Below are 7,674 nucleotides of genomic sequence, written 5' to 3'. Positions count from 1 at the left end.
AATTCGCTCCTGATTGGTTTAGGAATTGCTCCTGCGATCTCGGGGCCGGTTGAATTGCTTGAGGAAGCTCACTCCTCTGATCACGATGAACCTACTTCCGCGGAGGAAGTCATCGCTCCTCCCAATACGAGCCGTTCTGAGAGATGTTTACTAAGGAGGTCGTTCAGGACCTTAACATCTGCCTTGAAGAAGCCGCTAGTGGATTTTGTTCCGATGTTTCTGATTTCTGATTCGGAAGAGGATATACCAGCCCGCGAGCACGAGTCTATCAGAGCATCGCAAAGTGCTTCTCCGAGACCATCGCGATCTGCCGCCAGGACGTCGAAAAGGCGGAGAGTAGGGAGGAGTGGTGGTTCCCCTGTACTTGAGACCATTGCTGGTTCTGAGCGTTTGGGTGAAGGGACTAGCTCTCGAAATTTTGGAGCGACGTTCTTTTCTTCCGTGGAGGAGGAAAATGCTTACACCAAGGTCGCCGAAGCGAATGCCAAGGTTTGATCTTAGAGAATCGTTATTTCATTGTCATTTTCTGCTTTATTTCATCGTTTCCTGACTATATTCACTTCCAGGTCATGGAAGCATGTAACGACCTCGTTCTGAATATGGCGGAGCACACGGGGACCTTTCAGAGAGATGCGGAGATTGATCGGATCTCCCTCGATTTCAAGAGGATCTCAGCTGAGCTTGAGGCCGCTAAGCGGGAGAACAAGGAGGAGGTTGAGAAGATTAACTCCATGATCAGATTGGGTGAAGGTCTGCAATGAGAAGTCGGTTCTGGAGATCGAAGTCGCTGCTCAACAGGCTAAGGTTGCTAGGCTCGAAGCCGAGAAGGATCGATTTGTTCGTCGCGCTTCCAACTCCGCACGCCGTGAGATGTCGCAGCAGTATGCGGTCATTTTGAAGTCTTTGGAAAACAAGTGGTCCGACAAGGAGAAAGAGATGGCGGCTAGGATTCAGCTTCAGGAGGTGGTCGCGAACATCGACCTTTTGACTGAGATTAAGGAGGGAAGCTGCGACGTTGATGGAGAGTTGGTTCGTTTGCAGGATTTGGAGAGGGACTGCGAAGCGCTCGGCGAGTCCTGCCCTTCCTCGAGTTGGACTATCTCTGAGCTCGATCTCCCGAAAGTGTCAGAGGAGTCGGATCTTGGGGAGCCGTCAAACGCGGGGGCGATGCAGATTCCTGATTTCTTTTCTCTTTTTAATTTCGCTTTGTTGTTGGATAATTACGTTGTCGCGGAAATCCTATTTTTCCCTGGATTTCGTGTGTTTAAATTTGAGTCGTTCGGATATTATCTGTTTCTCTTCTGTTTGAGATAAAGAATCTTTTGGTGTTTCAGATTTGCTAAAATCTTTTGGTTAGGATACTCGTAGTGCTTCGTTCTTTATATGACCTCGAAGTTTTGACTTAGGTTTCATCCGAACAACCTTCGAACTCCCTACTTTCTTTTCAAGTAGAGTGATTATGTCAACAAGAAGATCGAATCCCCGTGAGGCCGATTAGTCAAGGAATCGAGCCGGTAACGTCGGTGCGGAGAGGATTCGATCCGATGATGTTAGCGAGGCGCTTACTGAGGTTCTTCGTGAGGAAACTCGAGTTCCCCAGGTTCCTTCTAGACAGGAAGGCAAGAAATCTGGTGGCAAGGACTCGGCTATTCGTGTGAAGTCGAGTAGTGCTACTGGCTCGGAGGGTGGCGAACGTCCCTCCAAGAAGGCGAAGACAAATGGTTCTGACCATCGCCCAAGTTCTCTTGGTGACGGGGTCGCGAAGCCGTTTCATTGGCAATTTACGCACTCCAAGGATTGTCCGATTACGAAGGATCCGGATAGTGTGGCTCATTTAGTGAGGCATTTTAAGTCTGCCAGTTGCCCGCTTCCTTCCTTTCGGAACATGACCGAGCGTGAAGCTTACGTCAAGATGGCGGTGGCTCATGCCAAGGTTGGTTCGCTTATCTTTCGAACGACTTGTTCGCGCTTATTCTGATCCTTTTATGATTTATAAGCCATGGAGGCTAACAACGAGTTCGCGGCGACCTTGGAACGGCGCCTCCAAGATGTTCCGCGATCTGACGAGCTGCTCGAAGTTATGAGGGTCGTGAGGGAGTTGAAGTCAAACCTGAAACTATTGCAGGAGGGTGATCGCGCCAATGCGGATCGTTTGTCTGTTGCAGAAGAATCGGAGAACTGAGTTGCTTTGCTTGAAGCTCGTCTTCGTATTGCGGAAAACAAGAGGAAGTCGACCCTCGAACGAGTTTCCTCGCTTGAGTCGCAGCTAGATTCGGATGCTTCGAGGCATGTCGATGTTCTTCGAAGTTCGATTCACGAGGCCAAGAAAGGCTTGGCTGATGATTATCAGGACACTCTGAAGTCTTTGAAAGAGAAATGGGAAGGCGAGCGGTCTAAGGTCGTTGACGAGCTCCGGCTTGGGGAGGTTGTCGCGAGGATAGACCTTCTGAAGGAGATAATGGGCAAGAACCTATTGGCTTCAGGTGAAGCGGAGCGATCAGGAGAGAAGGGAGTCGAGCTCGGAGAGTTCGATGTGTCTGTGATGACCGAAGGGCTGGATCTACCTCATGCTTCGGGAGATTACTTCGCCAAAGGGGCCGTTGATGATGATGAGACGAAGCACATGGACGGGTGCTTTGGGGATGGAGAGTTCGACGTCGGAGAGTAGGAAGCTGCTCCTCATCGATTGCTTTCCATGTTTTTTTAAAAATAATTTATTTGTTTCTATTATAGAATTTAATATAGGAATGAGTTTGATTGCCTCGTATTTTCTTTTTAAGGATAGAGTTCTGATTTTTCTTTTGAACTTTGATCGAAACGAGTTGATACTCCGTCGATGCCTTGCCGGCGTAGGGTGAGGTCTTTACTAAAACCAATATGACGCGTTTTCCAGCGGGACCGAAATGCACTCTGAGACTTAATCAGGGCCTCGAGTTTACACCTAGTCGTTTAGTAAGTAGGAGAATTGTATGGTGGTAAAACTTGTATTTTGAATACTGTAGATCTCGGAAAAAATTGCTTTTGATAAATTTTGACTGTTAATTTATTACAATTGAATTCTTTGTTAAAAGAAAGTCGGTATAGTGGGGTCCTTGATTTGGATAGGTCGCTTGTGTTGCTGCGGAATGCTCCCTTCTTGTTTTTAATGTTGGGAGGTGACTGAACTCATGCCGTGAGCTGCCTACGTACCCTTAAGTAGGGATCAAGTCTTAACGTAGTTCAATTGTTTCCCCTTAGTTAAGGGTCGTTTTGGCTTTTGATCGTGTACGAGTGTTCGTACGGCTCTTGTCGGGGTTGCCTTGGGGTATTTGTTTCGGCTTAAGAGTGTGATTCGATGTCTTTGAAGTTCGCGAGGTAGCATGTCCGAGAGCTTCTCTGACTTCCGTGAATAGTTTCGATGCCTTTTGGAGTTGGGAATTTCAGGCATTGGTGGTATGTCGATGGTACTGCTTTCAAACTGTATAGCCAGGGTCTTCCTATAATGGCGTTGAACGGTGCTGGTCGGTCTATTATGATGAACTCCACAATTTTCCTAACGTCTCCGGCAGTGACTGCGAGCTCGATAGTTCCTAGGGAGTAAGTTGTTTCTCCTGCAAATCCGATGAGCAAGTCTGTTATGGTGTGATATGTAAAAGGAGAAGACCATTTGGTTCGGAATCAAGTGAGTTCCGTCCAAGTGGGGGAGACTTGTTCATACATTGATCAAAAAGGTGATCAATGAAAAGGAACAAGGATGATGATGCAAAAGAGTTCGGTGGAACCTTTGGCATCAAGCAAAATGACAGCACCACTGGATTCGAGGACGAATCCATTCTAAGTGGGGGAGACTTGTCATGTCCCTGATCCTGGATATGATCCTTAGGATCGACCATGGTGCAAGGAGACGCACCAGTCAGCTCATGTGACCTAAACACAAGGGTATCATGGCCTGGAAGTAAGGTTAAGGGCATCAGGAAGCTAAGATATAGCTAAACCAAGAAGGAGACAAGTATAAAGGAGCTGTACAAAGTGTATGGCAGCTGGGCGATGCAGTGAGCAAGCTCGGCCAGCTAAATGAAGTGTAGTGCAGCTCAGTGTAGCTCACTGAAGAGTGTGTCAGCTCCCTGAGCTGGATGAACTAGCTCACTCAGCTGGGTCAGCTGGGGATCAGCTCAACTCAGCTAGACTGAGTGTTCAAGTCCTGGGCAGTTGGGCCAGGTCCGGACAGTGGTCGGACCATGTGGACCACCCGGGTGTGCCGGTGAGCCGGTGGGCACTTGTGGTTGAACCAGGGGCTTGGGCAACCAGCCTAGGCTTGTGTGTGACGTGTCTAGAGGTAGTTATTGATGTCAAGGACGTCTGGTAACTGCCATAGGCGAATGGGTGCAATCTGTACCATTGATTAAATCAATGGACAGAATTAATACCGAAAAGGTGCAACCCTTAGAAAGGTAACTGCCCATTCTTCTATATATATCAGGCAAGTCCGTGCCTTTGCAGGCACGTCAGAGCTTCATTCTTCTTCCTGAAACACAAAGAAAAACAGAGAAAAACAGAGAGATGGTCGGATTACACAATCCAAGACCAAGAGAGGCTTGAAGGCAGCAAAGAGGCAGTTTTGATGGCAATCAAGAGGGGAGTTGAGAACGACCCTCTGGTGTGTTTTGATTGTGGTTTGCCACGCCATAGGCTTCCTCTACATCCTTACTACACATCCCAATAGCCAGAGAAGAAGGGAAATGACCGGAATCACTCTCAAAGCCCAAGAGCAGCCTTAAGGGCAGTGGTGTGTAGAAAGGCAGTTTCATGGGTACTGAAGTGGGAAGTGATGCACGACCCTTGGGTGGTGTTTGATCATGGATGAACACACCCTAGGCTTCCTCTACAGCATGGTAACACACGCAAATGGCCAGAAGAGAATGGAGAAGGCCGGACTCCACTCATAAAGGCATGTACAGCCTTGAAGGTGGATGCAGTGCAGAAATTGTTTTCATGGGAGTTCCATGGAATGGATGATGGGTGCGACCCATGATTGGTTCTTATCAATACTGGAGGTATATGATAAGACTTGATAGAGGCGTGCAATGGAGGAGCATGGCCAGACATGATACAGGAAGCACAAGATCTAGTAAGATCAAGTCTAAGGTAACATGTACATATGATTACTTTGTGGTTTATGTTGGTGTCTCTTGAGGTGCATATGAGGCCAAGTGTGGCACGCCCTTGGAGACCATATATTGTGATGTATTGTAGGGATACAGGACCCTGGAGAAAGGGGCGGATCATAGTTGAACTAATTCATCCATATGGGATGGTAATTAGATGCTATACAGCAACTAGTGATTCATGGTGGTTCATGAGTGAACCTGATCCATGGTTTTGCATTACCAATGGCTTCAGGCCGTGGCAATAAGGTAATGGAATCATATGGTATGATAGGTATCAACCTTGGGTTGGTACAGGATTGGCTGAGAGCCATGAAGAAGAGCAAGACTGACCAGGTTCATTGGGACATGGTTCCATGGCCGGTTAGGTATGTGTGAAGACTCATCAGTTCTGAGTCATGTGGGGTGGTTGGTTGATTGACTCAGGAACTGGTGGGCATTGTTAATCTTGTTCTATGATGTTCAGACATGGAGGTACTGAACCCTGGAGTGGCCGATTCAGAGAAATCTCTCCATGGCCTTGATTGGGCAGGTAAGTGGAGATCTGATAGTTCCATAAGGAATTGTTGGGATCCGACTTTAAATATCTCTTAATGGGTATTTATCATGAATTATCATGGTGAAAGATTAGTTTTATCTCATTGATTTAGAGGTGGTCAGTTATGGCCATATGGGTTGTTCATGGGCGAGATCAGTATGATCGAGGCCAGTTCTGAGAAATCTGACTTGACCATTCTCTTAGTTATGAATTATCATGAATTATCATGAATTTTAATTAGTTTTTGGAGCATGTTTGCTTGAGGTTGTTTTTGTAGCTGAAGACTTCCCAAAGGTACTTGGTCAGTGGGGATGGCTGGTTGAATGACTAAGTAACCAAGGGAAGGGTTTTATGCAGACACAGGAGAGATGGACGAGTAGACAAGGAGCTGGGCGAAGCTGCCTTGAAGCTCGATCAGCTGGGAGAGAGTGAACCTCAAGTGAAGTGGTTCAGCTCAGCTGAGCTGGACAAGCTAGTTTAACAAGCTGGGGATAGCTGAGGCAATGAGCTAACAAGCTCCGTGGATGTGGCAAAGGTATGATCTAGCAATTCTTGCATAGATCTAGATAGAATGGTTTAGGGGAACAGAACCTCGGATATTGTATGACTTGGATTAGGTTCAGGATCAACCTTGGAGCTGGTAGTAGTTGTGTCTACTGATCATGGCTAAGGTGATTCGACCTGACAAGTGTTAGATTGGTTTTAGACCAATGGTTGATAGATAAAATTCCGCTGTGCATAAGTTGAAAGGATCTAAGCTAGGGAAGGACTAAGGTAGTCTTAAGCTAAGGTCTAAGATAGACTTCTCCCTTAAGGGAAAGTATAGATAAAGATCGAAAAATTGAGTGGTTCGGTCAGGTTATGGACCGAGCGACGTGAGGCATCGACCGCGGCCTAGCCGGCCGGGTTCGGGTCTTACAATGATAATTGAAACTCAAGCTGATCTCCAATTCCAATGAGTGCTTCCGACCTAAGGTCTGCGTGTTTGACTTCGAACTCTTGAAAGATTTGGCTAGCTTCGATATCTTTACCAAGACATACATTGAATATACCCAAGGCAAGGGTTGACATTCCGTGATTAGGAACATTTGCTTCCAAGACTTGGATGCCTTCCTCAAGGCCACACTTCATGGATAGATGGAGACCTTCATAGTAAACAGCGTTCATATTCCCAACATTAACGCACTTGAGGAAGAAATTGCGGAATTTTCCATATTTGCCGATCTGGCAGTTAACGAAGTCGAGCATAGGACTTATGTTACACCTCTTCAAGACATTGGGGTCATGGACAAGACCGTATCCGCGATTTCCAGCCCGAATGAAAGGACGAACATTCCAAAATGATTCCTCCCCAACAATTGTAATTATTTAAGAAATGATTTCGTCCGGAAGATTTGGAAGGACAAAATAAGACATACTATTTTGCCTTAAGCGTTTATTTAACATTGATAATATGCACCTTAAATAGAGGAGTATTATTGGTGTCTAAATGAAGCCCCAGTGTGAGTTAAATAGAAAATTAAAGTGTTCCACCAGACCACCAATATTGCTAACCTAACACCTTTGTCAGAGAGTTAATGCAGCAATGTAGAGTTAAAGCAAAGGGACCGCCTGAAAAAAACAACAAAAAAAACATCGGCAAGGCATTACATTAATCGTAATCGAATGGTAGGTTATAGGCAAGGGAACATCAATACTTGCCCAAGTTTAAGGTGATTATTCCCTTGCAGATTGCTGGATGTTCCCTTGCCTATAACCAAGTTAGTGATACTTGATATTTAATATGAATAGCAAACGATATTATGTTATGTTTCGTTTTCATTCTCACATACGACTTCTCACAGCAAGTACTCAATAGTTGATTTGCTTTGAACACCAGTTGTTATGTTTCGTTTTCATTTTGTAATTGTTTTTTTATTTACTTGTTCCCATTGCTTCCCGGGTGGGCTATTCTCTGGCACACCGTTTCTGTTTCCTTGCCAACGGCCTGCT

Source organism: Raphanus sativus, chromosome 6 (genome assembly GCF_000801105.2).
Source record: "Raphanus sativus cultivar WK10039 chromosome 6, ASM80110v3, whole genome shotgun sequence".
Lineage (NCBI taxonomy): Eukaryota > Viridiplantae > Streptophyta > Magnoliopsida > Brassicales > Brassicaceae > Raphanus > Raphanus sativus.
Note: the sequence above shows the minus strand (reverse complement) of the source record.